The 21,122-nt window shown below is 39.5% G+C and overlaps 1 long non-coding RNA gene across 4 annotated transcripts; it reads left to right on the top strand.

Moving 5' to 3' along the window:
• Positions 1-2,081: 2,081 nt before the first annotated feature.
• Positions 2,082-20,173, top strand: LOC147872143 (uncharacterized). 4 transcript variants are annotated; one of them, XR_015537752.1, is made up of 3 exons: positions 2,082-2,258; positions 17,976-18,165; positions 18,757-20,173. It is a non-coding gene; the product is annotated as an uncharacterized LOC147872143 (long non-coding RNA). The 4 variants fall into 4 exon arrangements; XR_015537750.1 differs by lacking the exon at positions 2,082-2,258 and adding an exon at positions 15,437-15,594; XR_015537753.1 differs by lacking the exon at positions 2,082-2,258 and adding an exon at positions 15,895-16,036.
• Positions 20,174-21,122: the final 949 nt, after the last annotated feature.

The raw sequence follows: 21,122 nt of genomic DNA, 5'->3' as shown, positions 1-21,122 counted from the left end.
TAGAAAGGAAGTTGTCAATATAAATTAAATAATACTTAACTATACTCAATAACATCTCATCTTATCGTTGACAATTTTCCTGTTGCGGGGTTTGTAAGATAAAAGATCTGAACATTTCACTTTAGTCAGTGACATTAAGCTTTAACAAAAATATCGTCACTTAATATGTTTTGATCATGGAGGCATCCGTAATTTAAATAAAATTTACTTCACATTAAATTTGATTTTATTCTACGTTTCACAAGAACTTTGTTACGTGCTCTTTCATGTTCCGTGTTCAGTGTACTTCCCACCCAAAGCGAGTAGTTACGTGGTGTGAAAGGGACTGTTCCTTCATTGGAACGCATTTCTGCGCGACAGGTCCGTTTTCTTTATTAGTCACAAGACTGCCACACCGTAACAGTCTAGATAACTACTGGCCGTTGTAGGGATATAGCTTTTGACGAAGGGTAACACAACATGTTAGGGGAAATGTAACGAAAAGGAAAGATATTAGTAGCTTGCGAAACGTATCGTAGCATTACACTACGTACCAACGACGCGCTTTGAATACAGCAAAGAAACCAAATTCAGTGCTATAGTCACAGCTAGACTGAACGCAGGGCAATTCTTTCTAGCCTAACACTTTGTAAAGCCTTTGCTCTTTCAGGTGTGTTTATTTAAGCGGTAAAAGGATTTCTCGTCTTTACAGAAGCCGAAGGTATTGGTGTGTTGTGGTCATAACACTACACGTATGTGGTCTTAATAGGCTGTAACTGCGAGGGGTCGCTACTCAGATGATGGCAAGACACATTTTCAAGTAAATACGTCTATACGGAAGGGTCATGCGGCAAAAAAGTGTAACGAAGATGTGTAAGATCCATATCAACAATGTTTAAATATGGACCTACAACAATGGTCAGCTTTTATATGAACTCCTGCGTGCATTGTTATGTTACCTTAGAAACCAACTGTTATTTATCTGTTTACTCGGCATGTTACCTTAGAAACTAACTGCTAGTTATCTGTTTACTCGGCATGTTACCTAAGAAACTAACTGCTAGTTATCTGTTTACTCGGCATGTTACCTAAGAAACTTACTGTTATGTTATTTGTTTATTCGACATTGATGTGTTTCATTACTGCCGTCAACAATCCGCTTTCGTTATTGCGGAAAGAGCTGAGCTGTGAATCGCTTGTAGACGAAGTGCGTCGTAGAGTAAATAATATTGTGCTGTTAAAAAAGTTTTAGAACTTGAACAAAGTTTGAGGTAAGGGATTCCTATTTATAATTATTGTTCATCACATTTAATGATTTCATCTGCATTTGTGAAATCGTTTAAGAGAATTAGGGTTATAGACAGTTTGTAATCTTAAGGTACCGGAGCCAAAGTTACAAGACATTATTCCCACACCATGTGGCTCAATGCGTCGTTGAATCTCCGTAAGAGTTAGGCTCACACGGTATAGAAATTGTTTTTAAGATTTTACATCGAGGTCGGAGTCGGTACATCTTTACTGATTGCGACTCCACCTAAAATTGCATCCGACTCCACAGCCCTGTGTAATTCCTGGAAAAGTCCTGGATACGTCCTAAAGTAGTGCCGGAGATGTCCTGGAGAGGTTATGCGGAATTTCTTTGGTCATGTAGAAGTGCTGGATAAATCCTGGATAATTCCTAAAGTAGTGCCGGAGATGTAATGGAGAGGTTATTTGGAATTCCTTAAGCGGTGGTGGGTTTGATCCAATGCGGGTCGGTTATTTTGGATTCGTTTAAGTTTGATTGGGATAAGTTACATTGTATTAGGTAGCGTTGTGGGTTAGGTTGGGTTGGGTTGATTTAGGTTTGATTTGGTTTAATGAGGTTAAGATAGGTTCAGTTAAGTTAGGTAAGTTAAGGGTGCGTTATGTAAGGTTGTTGTTTTACGATGGGTTTGGTTGTCCTGGAGAATGTGTAAATATGGACCGACAACAATGGCCAGCTTTTATATGAACTCCTGCGTGCATTGTTATGTTACCTTAGAAACTAATTGTTAGTTATCTGTTTACTCGGCATGTTACCTGAGAAACTACCTGTTATGGTATCTGTTTATTCGGCATTGTTGTGTTTCATTACTGCCGTCAACAAGCCGCTTTCGTTATTGCGGAAAGAGCTGGGCTGTGAATCACTCGTAGAAGAAGTGCGTCGTACAGTAGATAATATTGTGCTGTTAAAAACGTTTTAGAATATCTGCCCACCATTTCAGATCGTGGTCTCCTACAATTGAACAAAGCTTGAGGTAAGGGATTCCAATTTATAATCATTTTTCATCACATTTAATGTTTTCATCTGCATTTGTGAACGCTTGTAAGAGAATTAGGCTTGTAGACAGTTTGTATTCTTAAGGTACCGGAGCCAAAGTTACAAGGCATTATTCCCACACCATGTGGCTCAATGCGTCGTTGAATCTCCGTAAGAGTTAGACTCACACGGTATAGAAATTGTTTTTAAGATTTTACATCGAGGTCGGAGTCGGTACATCTTTACTGATAGCGACTCCACCTAAAATTGCATCCGACTCCACAGCCCTGTGTAAGTCCTGGAAAAGTTCTGGATACGTCCTAAAGTAGTGCCGGAGATGTCCTGGAGAGGTTTTGCGGAATTTCTTTGGTCATGTAGAAGTGCTGGATAAATCCTGGATAATTCCTAAAGTAGTGCCGGAGATGTAATGGAGAGGTTATTTGGAATTCCTTAAGCGGTGGTGGGTTTGATCCTATGCGGGTCGGTTATTTTGGATTCGTTTAAGTTTGATTGGGATAAGTTACATTGTATTAGGTAGCGTTGTGGGTTAGGTTGGGTTGGGTTGATTTAGGTTTGATTTGGTTTAATGAGGTTAAGATAGGTTCAGTTAAGTTAGGTAAGTTAAGGGTGCGTTATGTAAGGTTGTTTTACGTTGGGTTGGTTGTCCTGGAGAATGTGTAAATATGGACCGACAACAATGGTCAGCTTTTATATGAACTCCTGCGTGCATTGTTATGTTACCTTAGAAACTAATTGTTAGTTATCTGTTTACTCGGCATGTTACCTGAGAAACTACCTGTTATAGATCTGTTTATTCGGAATTGTTGTGTTTCATTACTGCCGTCAACAAGCCGCTTTCGTTATTGCGGAAAGAGCTGAGCTGTGAATTATTCGCAGAAGAAGTGCGTCGTACAGTAGATAATATTGTGCTGTTAAAAACGTTTTAGAATATCTGCCCACCATTTCAAATCGTGGTCTCCTACAATTGAACAAGGCTTGAGGTAAGGGATTCCAATTTATAATCATTTTTCATCACATTTAATGTTTTGATCTGCATTTGTGAACGCTTGTAAGAGAATTAGGCTTGTAGACAGTTTGTATTCTTAAGGTACCGCAGCCAAATTTACAAGGCAATATTCCCACACCATGTGGCTCCACGCGTCGTTGAATCTCCGTAAGAGTTAGCCTCACACGGTATAGATATTGTTTTTAAGATTTTATATCGAGGTCGGAGTCGGTACATCTTTACTGACTGCGACTCCACTTAAAATTGCATCCGACTCCACAGCCCTGTGGAGAAGTCCGGGAGTGGAAAAGTCCTGGATAAGTCCTAAAGTAGTGAAGGAGGTGTCCTGGAGAGGTTATGCGGAATTTCTTCGGTTATGTAGAAGTGCTGGAGTAATCCTGGATAAGTCCTGGAAGGTTATTTTTAATTCCTTAAGCGGTGGTGGGTTTGATTCTATGCGGGTCGGTTATTTTGAATTCGTTTAAGTTTGATTGGGATAAGTTACATTGTATTAGGTAGCGTTGTGGGTTAGGTTGTGTTGGGTTATGTTTGGTTTCGTTAGGTTTGGTTTGGTTTGGTTTGGTTTGGTTAGGTTAGGATAGGTTCAGTTAAGTTAGGTAAGTTAAGGGTGCTTTATATAAGGTTGTTGTTTTACGATGGGTTGGGTTGTCCTGGGGAATGTATAAAAATGGACCGACAACAATGGTCAGCTTTTATATGAACTCCTGCGTGCATTATTATGTTACCTAAGAAACTAATTGTTATTTATCTGTTTACTCGGCATGTTACCAGAGAAACTAACTGTTATGTTATCTGTTTATTCGGCATGTTACCTGAGAAACTGACTTATGTTATTTGTTTATTCGGGATTGTTGTGTTCCATTACTACCGTCAACAAGCCGATTTCATTATTTTTAAAGAGTTGAGCTGTGAATCGCTTGTAGAAGAAGTGCGTCGTAGAGTAGATAATATTGTTCTATTAAAACCGTTTTAGAATATCTGCCTTCCACTCACTCCATTTTAGACTTGATTAAATTGGTCGTTGTCGGTGGATATAGTGGTGTACTACAATTGAACAAAGTGTGAGGTAAGGGATTCCTATTTATAATCATTGTTCATCACATTTAATGTTTTCATCTGCATTTGGGAACTCTTGTAAGAGAATTAGGCTTGTAGACAGTTTGTATTCTTAAGGTACCGGAGCCAAAGTTACAAGGCATTATTCCCACACCATGTGGCTTAACGCGTCGTTGAATCTCCGTAAGAGTTAGACTCACACGGTATAGAAATAGTTTTTAAGATTTTACATCGAGGTCGGAGTCGGTACATCTTTCCTGACTCCGAATCCACCTAAAATTGCATCCGACTCCACAGCCCTGTGGATAATTCCTGGATAAGTCCTAAAGTAGTGCCAGAGATGTCCTGGAGAAGTTATGCGGAATTTCTATGGTCATGCAGAAGTACTGGAGAAATCCTGGAGAAGTCCTGGAAGGTTATTTGGAATTCCTTAAGCGGTGGTGGCTTTGATCCTATGCGGGTCGGTTATTTTGGATTTGTTTAAGTTTGATTGAGATAAGATACATTGTGTTAGGTAGCGTTGTGATTTAGGTTGTGTTAGGTTTGGTTTGGTTAGGTTAGGATAGGTTCAGTTTAGTTAGGTATGTTAAGGGTGCGTTATATAAGGTTTGTTATTTTACGATGGGTTGTTTTGTCCTGGAGAATTTCTATCGTGTCCATCGGGTGGTCGTTGGGACGTCCTGATAAAGTCCTTGAGAATTCTGGAGAATTCCTGGAAAATTCGGGGAGAAATCCTGGATAAATTCCTATAGTAGTGTCGGAGAAGTCCTGGAGACGTTATGCGCAAATTGGTTTTGTCATAGAGAATTGCTGGAGAAAGCCTGGAGAAGTCCTATATGGTCATTTGAAAGACCTTAAGCGGCGGTGGGTTTTATACCATACGGGTCGGTTATTTTGGATTTATTTAATTTGGATTGATATAAGTTACATTGGATTAGGTTGCGTTTAGTGTTAGGTTAGGTTCTGTTAGGTTTAGTTGGGTTAGGTTAGGTTAAGTTTTTTATGTTAGGTTACATAAGGTTGTTTTGTTTTACGTCTGGTTAGATTTTACCCTGAAGAATTTCTAGAGGTGTTCATGGGGATGTCCTGGATACGTGCTGGAAAAACAGGGCTGTGTTGTCAGTAATAAAATCCCTCACATCATTATTTTGTCCGTATGTTCTAGCGTTTTGAGAAAGCAAACGCATTACATCGCTTGCCGGCAAATTTCTACAGCTTTCTAACCTGAACTCTTCTATTTAAATGAATACCGCAAAGAACGCGAATGGTGGCATTTGGCGTGCATTATTTTTCTAGTTAGTAGATATCTTGTCATGACTGTACGTATCTGTTTCCGCTACACTTCATGGACAAATTTCCCTTTTGCTTACTAGGTGGCAGTCAGTTCGAGAAAGTCGGAGTACAGAAGCAACAGCAATATAAAGTGGTTAACTCAGATAATTCAATAAGCCACATACAAAGTATAAAACATGCCTCCTCGTAGATCGAGAAGTAAAAGGAAGACGCCAGCTAAAAGAAAATCAACGAGGAAAGTTAAGCGGCGCACAGTTTCTAAGAGAAAGAGTAAGTGTAACCTCACCTATATCAATATTAAATCTGAATATATTAGTGGTCGAGACTCATTTCAGGTGTTCTTGCATATGTGTACAGATTGGTAATCTACCTGAAACATATGACGTCCGTTGCATAAAATATGGATCAGGATATTTTGGCATATCGGCTTGGTTAGTGTTTAAAATGGCCCCCAAGATTTATGTCCACTTGACCTAGTTAATTTGCAACGAACGGGACGCATCTTGAATGAGGCTTTGTTTTGTTAAGCATTTCGCTGAAGAACCACATTAATACTACCGGAGCTGAGAGACAATCTGTCTGCATCTCAAAAGTCAGTACATCACAGCTAGTGTTCAACATGTGATCCCCGAACACTCAGACACATATTGAGATAACTTATCCTATGATGCTCATTGAAGTTCATCTTTGATTCAAAAAATATATTGTTATTTTGTTCTCTGAGGCCTCCAGATTGTGTAGATTCATTATGGAAACTTTGTTTCATTTTTCCCCAGAAATAAAATAATAATAAGTGTTTATAACTGCTTGTGTTGGGTTTATAAATACATTCAATATTTAAATGCTGTGTGATAAACATTTTCAGGTCGCCCAAGTGCTCCCAGAAAAATTAAGAAAGCTGTAGAAAAAGCTGCAAAGGAAGTAGTAAGAGATAGTATGAGGGGTAGAAATGTAATGCGAAAGAAATCGTCTGGCTCAAAGAAATCAACTTCTCGTAGATCAAGACGCAGCAAGAGGAGAACGTGAATGTTTGGAATTTATGTTTCTCATACAAAAATGTTCATCCTTGAATATTGATTAAAAACCCATTAACAAATGTAATACAGTGTGTCCAGAAAGTCCCTTCGGGGATTTGAAAAATTGAGCTAGTCACATGCGGTTTGCGGAACATTACAGTGAAACTCTGGAAGCTTTTCACTGACCTCAGTAGAACGTCCAGATGATATTCGAGCTCTTGTCATGTTCTGTGGAGCATGTCCGCTATAGCAAGTCCGTTAACTGGTGACCTGAAGACCAGTATCTGGAAGGCGATATCGGCTATTCCAGCGGACATACTCCACAGAACATGGCAAGAGCTCAAATTTCGTCTGTACGTTCTCCGTGCTACCAAGGGAGCCTACATCGAGGTCTACTGAGGTCAGTAAAAACTTCCAGAGTTTCAATGTAATCTGCCGCAAACCGCATGTGGCTAGCTCAATTTGGTTGCGCGCCACAATTTTTCAAATCCCCGAAGGGACTTTGTGGACACGCTGTACATTTCAAATGTAATATAAATGTAATATATTTGCATTAATAAATTTTATCATAAGCCCACAATACATCATGAGATTTGCTGTTTTGTGGGCGTATGATAAAATTTATTCATGCAAATATATTACTTGAATTGCTTGCATTTGAAATTGTTATTCTGTAATGTACAGTCAGTCCATGCATAGACATGCTTCTGTTTTGCAATAAAAATTTATTTGCAGTACAATTTTTTAAGAGTTATGAAGTTCAGTACTTTCAGAATTTCTGTCTCTTAGATCAAGAATTTTACTTTCAGTACAGTTTGATTATTTTAACGTCAGTAGTGTTTTCAGGGCTTTAATATTTTGTTTCTTTATTTGTATTCCAAGAGCCCATGTGTTTTTGTTTCTTTCATATGTCTCAATTTTCTTTCTGTTCTCAGTGTCTCTTACGTTTTGTTGTATTAGTTTTTTCCTTCTTTATTTTTTTTCCACGTTATTATTATGTTTTTAAGCTTGTCTTCTCTGGTAAACCTTACTTCTTAATAATTCGGACTACCCAGACTATTGGTCTTGGCTTTAACTCCTGCCAGCCATGCACAGTCAAGCTGACTGCATGATGCAGTAGAAAATCACGTCCTTTAAACACCACCTCCACCCCATGACTTTAGATAACTTGTAACAACTTTCCTTCAATTAAGGTACGATTAAAAAGTGGTGTAGGTTGGTGAAAAATAACATGCAGAAAATGTAGACATGACGTTTTAAAGTGTTTATATTGATTGAAAGTGCATAATTATTTTCAAATAAATTGTAGCCAAAGAAACATTGATGTGTGTTGCAATCGTGTTTTGCCTGGAGACTTTCGTTTCCAAACTGTCTTAGTTTAAGGTGTTATAATTTACATCGGCCTTTTGATATGCACTACAGTAACTGGAGTCACAGTCTCTTACGTTTAAGTTTCTGTTAAGGTTAATGTTCAATCTGTTTCAGGACAGAACTGTGCATTAGGAGTAAAAGGCATGGGAATCAGAGGGGAATGTCAGAGTAGTAGATAAAGAACTATATACGAGGTGCGACCGGAACGTTTTCAGACTGCGCCTATAAAAACCCGCATACTTATCTCAGGTATTAAATTCATCCATCACCCTCGAAGTAGTTCCCCTGGGAGTGAACACAACGATCCCAGCGCCGCTGCCAAGCCTGGAAGCATCCCTGGAAATCTTTCTTTGTCAGCCTGTCAAGCACCATCTGCGATTCTGCCTGAATCTCTTCTATCGTCTCAAATCTCCTTCCCTCTAGCTGAATTTTCATCTTTGGGAAGAGGAAGAAGTCACACGGAGCTAAATCCAGCGAAAAGGAGGGTGCGGGATGACGGCCATGGTGTTTGAGGCCAAAAACTGCCGAACTTTGAGGCGTTGTGCGCTGGCGCGTTGTCATGATGCGTCGCATGTGGAGTTCTTCCTTTAGAATCAGCTGACAGGTTCCATAGCCTATCCCAACAATGTCGCTCAAGTCGTTGATGGTACGACGTCGATCTTCGTGAATGGCCTGCCGAATCTTCGTAACATTTTCGGGCGTTGTGCTCGAAGATGGTCGTCCAGAACGCTCGTCATCATCGACAGAGGTTCGGCCAATTTTAAAACGTGAATGCCACACAAAAGTTTGTGCACGACCCATTACGGACTCCCCAAATGCTTTCTTTAGCATTTCATAGGTTTCCGTAGCCGTTTTGGCGAGTCTTTGGCAAAATTTGATGCACACTCTTTGTTCATGAAAATCCGCCATTCCGAAATCGCAGGGGGGTCGGTGTAATGCACTACCAAAACGCCCGTAACTAAGAAACAAGTGCTAATTCGATGATGCGGGCTGGCACACTGATTCACTATGAATGCAGGCCGCACCTCCTAGCGGCAGAAGCTCGTACTACATCCGGTTCGCCCTCTATTGTCACAGTCTAGAAACTTTCCGATCGCACCTCGTAAGTAACTAACTAGATGGCTTACCGAACCCGAAGGTTCATCACCGAATTAACCAAAGCTCCCCACAGGACCCTGTCCTGGGCCAACAAAATCCAATTTCCTTTAACTCCTATATCCCATAGATCCCGCCTGAGATTATCCTCCCATCTACGTCTAGGTCTCCCAACCAGTACCCGGTGCACACCTCTTGTCCCATCCATGCGCGCTACATGCCCAGCCCATACCATCTCATTCTTCTCGACTTAATAACCCTGACAATACTGGTGGAGGAGTACAGATTTTTAAGCTCATGATTATGCAGTTTTCTCCACGCCCCATCGTCTTCCCTCTTAGGCCTAAATATCCTCCTCAACACCCTGTTCTCAAACACCTGTAATCTGTGTTCCTCCCTCTGAGTGAGATACCATGTTTTGCACCCATACAAAACAACAGGCAAGATTATTGTTTTGTATACTTTAATTTTCAGGTTCTTAGAAATCAGACTGGAAGACAAAATATTTTGAACTGAGAAGTAGCAAGCGTTTCCAGAATTTAATCTCCTCATAACTTCCTCATGAATGTCATTTTCATTTGTTATAGTTGTTCCCAAATATTTGAACTTTGTAACCCTTTCAAAGTTCTTATTAGCTATCCTAAGTTAATTTTGCTCGCCTGTCTTCTGATGACGAGATACTAACATGTACTTAGTTTTTTCTGAATTTACTTCTAGCCCCACTTGTCTACTAGCCTCTAGTAAAACTTCTGCGTTCCTCTTTATTGTATTTATATCATCCCCCAATATATTAACATCATCAGCATATGCCAATAGCTGACGTGTCCCGTTCAATTGCAAACCCTCCTGCCTATCTTTGACTTTCCTGATAGCATATTCTAGCGCAAAGTTAAAGAACAAGGGACACAAAGCATCTCCTTGTTTTAGACCGTTCTTGATGAAGAATGTCTCAGATACATATTTACCTGCTCGAATTTTGCTACAGGTTTCATTTAAGCACATTTTTAATAGACTCACTAGCTTCTTTGGTATACCAAATTCAATAAGAATATTATATAACACTTCTCTCTTCACAGTCATAGGCTTTTTTGAAATCTGTAAATAATTGATGTACGGTCCCACCGAACTCCCATTTTTTCTCTAGTATCTGACGAATGCAAAAGATCTGATCAATCGTTGATCTGTTTCGTCTGAACCCACATTGATGATCCCCAATAATTTCATTCGCATATGGGGTTAATCTTGCCAAAAGAATGTTGGATAGAATTTTGTATGAAGTTGATAGCAGCGAAATTCCGCAGTAATTACCACACGCAGTCTTGTCCCCCTTCTTATGAATAGGAATAATTATGGATTCCTTCCATTGTTGTGGCTTCTCTTCCTTATCCCAAATTAACTTAATAAGCTTATGGATCCTCATATGTAACCCTTTGCCACCTGCTTTAATTAATTCGGCTGGAATCTGATCAATTCCTGGAGATTTATTACTTTTCAACTTCCCAATGGCTAGTTCCACTTCATCTAAACAAGGTTCTGGCACCACACAATCCAGCTGTTTGCATTTTAATCTGTCTAATATCACCAGTCTCATGAACATTTAAGAGCTCGCTAAAGAAATTTTTCCACCTATTCACAATTTTTATTGGATCTGCAAGCAAATTGCCACTATCATCCTTTACAAAATTAGTCTGGGATTGATATCCTTTCTTAAAGTCATTAATGCCTCTGTACAGGTCTCTGATATTCTTTTCCTTATTATTTGTCTCAAGTTCAGCAATTTTGTCCTTCAGGTATTCCCTTTTCTTATTTCTAAATGTTCTACTAGCCTCACGTCTCACGTTACATAGATTATCCGCATTTGTTTTGTTTGGGTTCTGCAACTATTGAGATTTTGTTTGCTTCCTTCGATCTATTAATTTTGAACATTCTTCATCAAACCACGGTTTATTTTGCTTTCTCCTGTAGTATCCTAGTTTCTCTTTCGCTGAAATGTTGATGCAGTTTCGGACATTTTCCCACTCCCTGTTCATGTCCACACTTTCATTATCTTCATTTGTCTCTAAAATTAGAAACCTATTCGAAATTTCAACTTGATATTGTTCATTCGTCTCTCCCTCACTTATTTTTTTTCAAATCAAATCTTTCTGTGTCGAAATTTTGTTTAGCTCGTCTACTTACTGAAAGCCGCTCCCTCACTTTTGCTACCACCAATTAATGATCAGTGTCACAATCTGCTCCTCTGAATGATCTCACATCAATTACATTTGTCTGTCTTCTCTTATTTACTTAAACATGATCTATTTGACTGTGTGTGCTGCCATCTGGAGAAGTCCAAGTGTATTTATGAACATCACGGTGTGTAAATTTTGTACTTTTTACAATTAAATCATTTGACGTAGCGAAGGTTACTGCTCTAACACCGTTATCATTACTAAGTGCATGGAGACTCTCCATGCCTATTGTGGGTTTGAAGATATCCTCCCTCCAAATTTTTGCATTGAAATCTCCTAGCAGAATTTTCATGTGATACTTGTCAAATGTATCAAATACTGATTCCAGTTCTTCATAAAAGCTCCTTCTTCACTCATTGATAGGAAGGAAATGCGATTCTTTCAATTAGTGTACCTAATTCCCGGGTAATTGTACCTATTACTAGCAGAATATATACTGGAGTGTATGCGGGCGAACAATGAAAGCGCAGGATGGAAAAGTTGATAAACTTTGTGCTTGAGCTCATTATTCACGCTGGGCTGCTAATTCTATTGCACTTCTTCAACATCCACACCTTTTTTTAATCTTCTTTCTTCAGAGTTGCCAGATAATAAAAAAGACTTGACGAAGAAGAATTATATAAATATGTAACCGTCCCTTTTCTTCCACCACACGTCACACTGCTTGTTTAGTATAGTCGCAGAGGAAGATTATAATAAAATTATAGGGGAATACCAATCAGGCTTCCGCCCTGGAAGGTCGACAATAGATCAAACCTATACGGTGAAAGGTATAGCTGAAAAAGTTTGGGAATTTGATCTCAATCCCTGTCATCTATTTATTGATTTTCGAACGGCATATGATAGCATAAGTAGAGAAGGACTCTATAAAATCATGGCTGATCAAGGGATACTTCCAAAGATGGTACGATTGGTAAAAATGACTATGTCTGTCTCCAAGGCCCGGGTTAAGATCTGTGGCGGTATGACTGATCTATTTGAAGTTGGATCGGGACTTAAACAAGGGGATGGTCTAGCACCAGTGCTCTTTAATCTTGCTCTGCACTGGGTTGTTAAACAAACCAAGGTGGATCTCAATAGCTCGATATAATGGGTCGAACGCTACCAGCATTAGAAGGAATATATAAGGATCTGGAATTAGGAGCTGCTAAAGTAGGGTTACATGTTAATGAAAGGAAGACTAAATGGATGATACAAAGTAGAGATAGACAAAGAATAACGATCCAGCATAACATGACATTGGAGATATTCCAAGAAGTACAAGAATTTAAATATCTTGGAACAGTCCTGACAAGTAATAATGATGAGTTGACTGAAGTACAAAGTAGAATAACAGCAGCAAATAAAATATATTTTGTAAGACTTGAGGTTCTCACAGCGGTGAGTATGAAGATATCCGTCTTCTGGGTTGTTGCGCTGTGTAGTCTGGTTGGTTAACATCGACCAGACTACACAGCGCAACAACCCAGAAGACGGATATCTTCAAAATATATTTTGCGTTAAAAGGGATCATGAAATCTAATTGTGTACATAAAAGCAGTAAAATAAGGATATATAAGACCATCATCAGGAGCATCCTCTGTAATGCAATTGAGCTCTGGACACTGACAAAGAAAACAGAAATGATGCTGGGCGCACCTGAAAGGAAGATTTTGAGAAGAATCTTTGGACCAGTACAGAAAAACTTAAAGTGGAGGATACGCTACAATCATGAGCTATATAGACTATATAAAAGTATTGATATAGTAACTCACATTAAACTGAGAAGGTTGGAGTGGGCTGGACATGTCTACAGGATGGAAGAGTATAGGATTCCCAAAAAAATATTGAAAGGAACAATATATTGGAGAAGGTCAATGGGAAGACCTAAAGGTAGATGGCTGGATGCAGTGACGACTGACTCCAGAAATCTCCTTGGAACAGCAGCTTGGAGAAAGATAGCGTTTGATAGAGAGGATTGGCTGTTAGAGAACCTATGGAACAAGGTGATTCGAGCAGGAGTTCAGTTCAGAGATCGTCTTCTATCCCTGTAGCGAATTTTGAAACCCGACGAGAGAGTGGGAGAATGATGGATGAATGCGATAGTAGGTTAAGCAACCAGTGTAGCGGTAGTGACCATGTACCTATAGTGTCAGTCAATATTGGCAACACTGACGGTGAGGCGCACAGACCGCGTGAACTAGCCGAGCTTACTCATCCTCAGTGCCCCAGCCACGTCTTGAACGACATTGTTTTACCACTCTTCCTCCAATTTTGAAGTCTCCTGTTCCCTCCAGAGCTTCCTTGGCAAGCTATTCCCCATACAGGTTAAAAAGAATTGGTGATAAGCAGCATCCCTGTCTTACACCTCTACCTATCTCAACGCTGTTGGTGTCTCCTGAGTCCAGTCTCACTTTGACCTTCTGCTGCATGTACAGGTTTATCTCTCCAATCAATTCCAGTTCTCTGTAGGATCCTCATTAATCTATATTAGTGTTTAGCTATTTTGTGTTCAATGTAATCTGTGTCATTTATGTCAGGTCTGAGCTGCATAAATGTGGCAGCCTAGTCTGTCAAGCTGACCGCCGCCCGGAACGTGGCGAAAGGTGGCAGTGAACAGCTGATCGTATGGAGTGTTATCTGTGTTACGGCAGGAGGAGGATGGGAGTTGTATGATGTTATATGATAAAATGATGTAATAGACTGTCACGGGCAGTTGAGATGAGGCGGGCTGTTTCTAAGTCGAAAGCGCATCTCATCTCAAGGGGGAGTGTTATGCCAGTCCAGGTCTGTGGTTCAATTCTCGAACGGACTGAAAATTGAGATGAGGGGTAAACCAGGCTTTGGCATATTAATCTGGTTTATATGAACGAAGGAGGTGTGATTAGATGATACTCGGTACACCTCACTTCATCAAAATTTGAGTGATTTTATTAAATTTTGGCTTTGTCCAATGTATCACATTGGGAAAGAGAGTGGCGCCATCCTGGCGTGTAAAAGTCTCTTCCCCCGACATTCGGTTTAGTGACCGTTGGTTTGGGGCGCCCTAGTAGGTGTGAAGTAACGATTGCCAGATGACCGCTGCTTCACTACGACTCGGACCAATGGAATTTGAATGTGGCTGTTCGGCACGTTTCCGACGTCATAAGTGACTTTTTGGGGGACGAATCGGATTGTCATATTTAATTCAAAATTCAAGAACAGTTACGTTGCGGGAATATAAAAAGCGAGATTGCGTTGGGGCTCCCTCTCTAAAACTTCGGTTCTTCACGGCAAGCAGACAGTTTCTGCTCGATTCATCAAATTTCAAGTACAAAATACAACAGTTTGTTTCTTCCAGGCAAGCAGACAGTTTCTGCTTGATTCTTACAATTATAAATACAACAGCCTACAATCAGAATAACTTATTGAAAGGAAATAAAAGGTGAAATATTTCCAAGGTGACTTCGGTGTGGTCTGCAGTTGATTATCCCCACAGATTTCACGTCCTTGGCGCACGGCCGCTCCAACTATCACAGTCCCCGTATAATCTCTGAGAGTCGGACAATCTTGCTCGCCGACAAACCCTACACCAATTATTATTCCTTATATGTTTCCGAATTATCCGAAGTTATATCAAGCTGTAACCGCAAGCAAACCGGGCACGCTACTGGGTTTGATCCCGGGGCAACCAGAGTAAGAAGAAAGCAGTCTGCGGAAGGACAGTTGCAGTAGTGCCGGAGATGTAATGGAGAGGTTATTTTGAATTCCTTAAGCGGTGGTGGGTTTGATCCTATGCGGGTCGGTTATTTTCGATTCGTTTAAGTATGATTGGGATAAGTTACATTGTATTAGGTAGCATTGTAGGTTAGGTTTGGTTGGGTTAGGTTTGATTTGGTTTTGTTAGGTTAAGATAATTTCAATTAAGTTAGGTAAGTTAAGGGTGCGTTATGTAAAGTTGTTGTTTTATGATGGGTTTGGTTGTAATGGAGAATGCGTAAATATGGGCCGGCAACAATGGTCAGCTTTTATATGAACTCCTGCGTGCATTGTTATGTTACCTTAGAAACTAATTGTTAGTTATCTGTTTACTCGGAATTTTTGTGTTTCATTACTGCCATAAACAATCCGCTTTCGTTATTTCGGAAAGGGCTGAGCTGTGAATCGCATGTAGACGAAGTGCGTCGTAGAGAAAATAATATTGTGCTGATAAAAACGTTTTACAATATCTGCCATCTACTTTCTCCATTTTAGATCGTGGTTTCCTACAATTGAACAAAGCTTGAGGTAAGGGATTCCTAATTATAATTATTGTTCATCACAGTTAATATTTTCATCTCCATTTGTGAACTCTAGTAAAGAGAATTAGGCTTGTAGGCAGTTTGTATTCTTAAGGTACCGCAGCCAAATTTACAAGGCAATATTCCCACACCATGTGGCTCAACGCGTCCTTGAATCTCCGTAAGATTGAGGCTCACACGATATAGAAATTGTTTTTAAGATTTTACATCGAGGTCGGAGTCGGTACATCTTTATTGACTGCGACTGCACCTAAAATTGCATCCGACTCCACAGTCCTGTGGAGAAGTCCGGGAGAATTCCTGAATAAATCCTGGATAAGTCCTTAAGTAGTGCCGGAGATATCCTGGAGAGGTAATGCGGAGTTTCTTTGGTCATGGAGAAATCCTGGAGAAGTCCTGAAAGGTTATTTGGAATTCCTTAAGCGGTGGTGAGTTTGATCATATGCGGGTCGGTTATTTTGGATTCGTTTAAGTTTGATTGGGATAAGTTACATAGTATTAGGTAGCGTTGTGTGTTAAGTTGGGATGGGATAGGTTTGGTTTGGTTAGGTTAAGTTTGGTTTGGTTAGGTTAAGTTTGGTTTGGTTAGTTTAGGTTTGGTTTGGTTAGGTTAGGATAGGTTCAGTTAAGTTAGGTACGTTAAGGGTGCGTTATGCCAGGTTTTTGTTTTACGATGGGTTGGGTTGTCCTGGAGAATGTGTAAATATGGAAAGACAACAATGGCCAGCTTTTATATGAACTCCTGCATGCATTGTTATGTTACCTTAGAAACTAACTGTTAGTTATCTGTTTACTCGGCATGGTACCTAAGAAACTAACTTATGTTATGTGTTTATTCGGCAATTTTTGTGTTTCATTACTACCGTCAACAATCCGCTTTCGTTATTGCGGAAAGAGTTGAGCTGTGAATCGCTTGTAGAACAAGTGCGCCGTAGAGTAGATATTATTGTGCTGTTAAAAACGTTTTAGAACTTGAACAAAGTTTGAGGTAAGGGATTCCTAATTATAATTATTGTTCATCACATTTAATGTTTTCATCTGCATTTGTGAACTCTTGTAAGAGAATTAGGCTTGTAGGCAGTTTGTATTCTTAAGGTACCGGAGCCAAAGTTACAAGGCATTATTCCCACACCATGTGGCTCAACGCGTCGTTGAATCTCCGTAAGATTTAGGCTCACACGATATAGAAATTGTTTTTAAGATTTTACATCGAGGTCGGAGTCGGTACATCTTTATTGACTCCGACTCCACCCAAAATTGCATCCGCCTACACAACCCTGTGGAGAAGTCCGGGAGAATTCCTGGAAAAGTCCTGGATAAATCCTGGATAAGTCCTTAAGTAGTGCCGGAGATATCCTGGAGAGGTAATGCGGAGTTTCTTTGGTCATGTTGAAATACTGGAGAAGTCCTGAAAGGTTATTTGGAATTCCTTAAGTGGTGGTGGGTTTGATCGTATGCGGATCGGTTATTTTGGATTCGTTTAAGTTTGATTGGGGTAAGTTACATTGTATTAGGTAGCGTTGTGTTTTAGGTTGTGTTGGGTTAGGTTTGGTTTGATTAGGTTCAGTAAAGTTAGTTAAGTTAAGGGTGCGTTGTATAAGGTTGTTGTTTTACGATGGGTTGGGTTGTCCTGGAGAATTTCTATCGTATTCGTCCGGTGGTCGTTGGGATTTGCTGGAAGAGTCCTTGAGAATCCTGGAGAATTCCTGGAAAATTCGTGGAGAAATCCTGGAAATGTATTATAGTAGTGTGTGAGAAGTCTTGGAGACGTTATGCGCAAATTGTTTTGTCACGGAGAATTGGTGGAGAAATCCTGGGGAAGTCCTATATGGTCATTTGTAAGCCCTTAAGCGGCGGTGGGTTTTATCCCATGCGGGTCGGTTCTTTTGGATTCATTTAATTTGGATTGAGATATGTTACATTGGATTAGGTTGCATTTAGCTTTAGGTTAGGTTCTGTTAGGTTTATTTGGGTTAGGTTTTTTATGTTAAGTTAGATAAGGTTGTTTTGTTTTACGTCTGGTTAGATTTTACCCTGAAGAATTTCTAGCGTTGTTCGTGGAGATGTCCTGGAGACGTGCTGGAGAAACAGGGCTGTGTTGTCAGTAATAAAATCCCTGACATCATTATTTTGTCCGTATGTTCTAACGTTTTGAGAAAGCAAACGCATTTCATCGCTTGCCGGCAAATTGCTACAGCTTTCTAACCTGAACTCTTCTATTTAAATGAATACCGCAAAGAACGCGAATGGTGGCATTTAGCGTGCATTATTCTGGCATTTATTTTTCTAGGTAGTAGATATCTTGTCATGTCTGTATGCATGTTTCCCCGCTACACTTCATGGACAAATTTCCCTTTTGCTTACTAGGTGGCAGTCAGTTCGTGAAAGTCGGAGTACAGAAGCAACAGCAATATAAAGTGGTTAACTCAGATAATTCAATAAGCCACATACAAAGTGTGAAACATGCCTGCTGTTAAATCGAAAAGTAAAAGGAAGATGCCGGCTAAAAGAAAATCAACGAGGAAAGTTAAGAGTTGCGCAGTTTCTAAGAGAAAGTGTAAGTATAACCTCACCTATATCAATATTAAATCTTAATATATTAGTTGTCGAGACTCATTTTAGGTGTTCTTGCATATGTGTACAGATTGGTAATCTACCTGAAACATATGACGTCCGTTGCATAAAATACGGATCAGGATCTTAGTTTTGGCATATCGGCTTGGTTAGTGTTTAAAATGGCCCCCAAGATTTATGTCCACTTGACCTAGTTAATTTGCAACGAACGGGACGCATCTTGAATGAGGCTGTGTTTTGTTAAGCATTTCGCTGAAGAACCACATTAATACTACCGGAGCTGAGAGACAATCTGTCTGCATCTCAAAAGTCTGCACATCACAGCTTGTGTTCAACATGTGATCTCCGAACACTCAGACACATTTTGAGATAACTTATCCTGTGATGCTCATTGAAGTTGATCTTCTTTGATTCACTAAAAATACATTGTGAATTTTGGTCTCTGAGGCCTCCAGATTGTGTAGATTAATTATGAAAACTTTGTTATGTCCGACATTAATAAGTGTTTATAACTGCTTGTGTTGGGTTTATAAATACATTCAATTTTTAAATGCTGTGTGATAAACTTTTTCAGGTCGCCCTAGTACTCCCAAAAAACCAAAAGGTCAGGGAGCAAAAAATCCTAAGAAAATGATTCCAAAAGCTGCAAAAGAAGCAGTGGAAGATGGATTGAAGATTAGTGCTATAGATGAAAAGACGTCGCCTGTCGCAAAGAAGTAAACTTCTGGTAGAGCCAAACGCAACAAGAGGAAAACGTGAATGTTTGGAATTTGGGGTGAATTTCTTCATCCAGATTACCATTTTCACCACTCATCAGTCTTTGTTGTAATATGCCTTACCAGTTTGAAATGTGTTGCATTATATTCTCTGAACCTCAGATGTAGGATTTAAACCGGTAGCACTGTACACAATTGTTTTCCATTGTGTACAATATACAGAAATTGCTGGGCCCTGGTGTTGGTTTATTTTAAAATTAGTTAACATTATTACATAAGTATCTTACATGTACTGTATTATAAAGGTTTCCATCACACTTTGATGAAATACTGATTAACAAATGTAATACAGTGTGTCCACAAAGTCCCTTCGGGTATTTGAAAAATTGAGCTAGTCACATGCGGTTTGCGGAACATTACAGTGAAACTCTGGAAGCTTTTCACTGACCTCAGTAGAACGTCCAGATGATATTCGAGCTCTTGTCATGTTCTGTTGAGCATGTTGGCTGGAGAAAGTCCGTTAACTGGTGACCTGAAGACCAGTATCTGGAAGGCGATCTGGAAGTTCTACTGAGGTCAGTAAATACTTCCAGAGCTTCACTGAAATCTGCCGCAAATCGCATGTGGCTAGCTCAATTTGGTTGCGCGCCACAATTTTTCAAATCCCCGAAGGGACTTTGTGGACACGCTGTACATTTCAAATGTAATACTTCATGAGATTTGCTGTTTTGTGGGCTTATGATAAAATTTAATCATGCAAATATATTACTTGAATTGCTTGCATTTGAAATTGTTATTCTGTAATGTACAGAGAGTCCATGCATAGACATACTTCTGTTTTGCAATAAAAATTTATCTGCAGTAGTACAATTTTTTTTAAGAGCTATGAAGTTCAGTACTTTCAGAATTTCTGTCTCTTAGATCAAGAATTTTACTTTAAGTACAGTTTGATTATTTTAACGTCAGTAGTGTTTTCAGTGCTCTCATATTTTGTTTCTTTATTTGTATTCCAAGAGCCCATGTTTCTATCATATGTCTTAATTTTCTCTCTGTTCTCAGTGTCTCTTATGTTTTGTTGTATTAGTTTTTTCTTTCTTTATTTTGTTTCCAGGTTATTATTATGTTTTTAAGCTTGACTTCTCTGGTAAACCGTACTTCTTAATAAGTATGACTCAGACTGTTGGTCTTGGCTTTAACTCCTGCCAGCCATGTGTCATGGCTTATGCACAGTCCAGCTGACTGCATGATGCAGTAGAATATCACGTCCTTTAAACACCACCTCCACCCCATGACTTTAGATAACTTGTAACAACTTTCCCTTAAGTAAGGTACGATTAAAAAGTGGTGTAAGTTGATGAAAAATAACATGCAGAAAATGTAGACATAACATTTTAAAGTGTTTATATTGATTGAAAGTGCATAATTATTTTCAAATAAATTTTAGCCAGAGAAAAATTGATGTGTGTTGCAATCGTGTTTTGCCTGGAGACTTTCGTTTCCAAACTATGTCTTAGTTTAAGGTGTTATAATTTACATCGGCCTTTTGATATGCACTACAGTAACTGGAGTCACAGTCTCTTACGTTTAAGTTTCTGTTAAGGTTAATGTTCAATCTGTTTCAGGACAGAACTATGCATTAGGAGTAAAAGGCATGGGAATCAGAGGGGAAGATCAGGGTAGTAGATAAAGAACTATATAAGCAACTAACTAGATGACTTACCGAACCCGAAGGTTCATCACCGAATTAACCAAATCTCTCCACAGGACACTGTCCTGGGCCAACAAAATTCAATTTCCTTCAACTCCTATCTCCCATAGATCCCGCCTGAGATTATCCTCCCATCTACGTCTATTTCTCCCCAGCGGTCTCTTCCCTTCAGGTTTCCCAACCAGTACCCGGTGCACACCTCTTGTCCCATCCCATCTCTTCTCGACTTAATAACCCTGATAATCCTGGTGGAGGAGTACAGATTTTTAAGCTCATGATTATGCAGTTTTCTCCACGACCCATCGTCTTCCCTCTTAGGCTCAAATATCCTCCTCAACACCCTGTTCTCAAACACCTGTAATCTGTGTTCCTCCCTCTGAGTGAGATACCATGTTTTGCACCCATACTAAACAACAGGCAAGATTATTGTTTTGTATACTTTAATTTTCATGTTCTTAGAAATCAGAGGGGAAGACAAGATATTTTAAACTGAGAAGTAGCAAGCATTTCCAGAAT

The sequence above is a fragment of the Zootermopsis nevadensis genome, unplaced genomic scaffold, assembly GCF_977971745.1.
Source record: "Zootermopsis nevadensis isolate Lab colony 2312 unplaced genomic scaffold, Znev_1.0 Znev_ptg000030l, whole genome shotgun sequence".
NCBI lineage: Eukaryota > Metazoa > Arthropoda > Insecta > Blattodea > Termopsidae > Zootermopsis > Zootermopsis nevadensis.
This window is presented reverse-complemented; position numbering and strand designations above follow the sequence as displayed.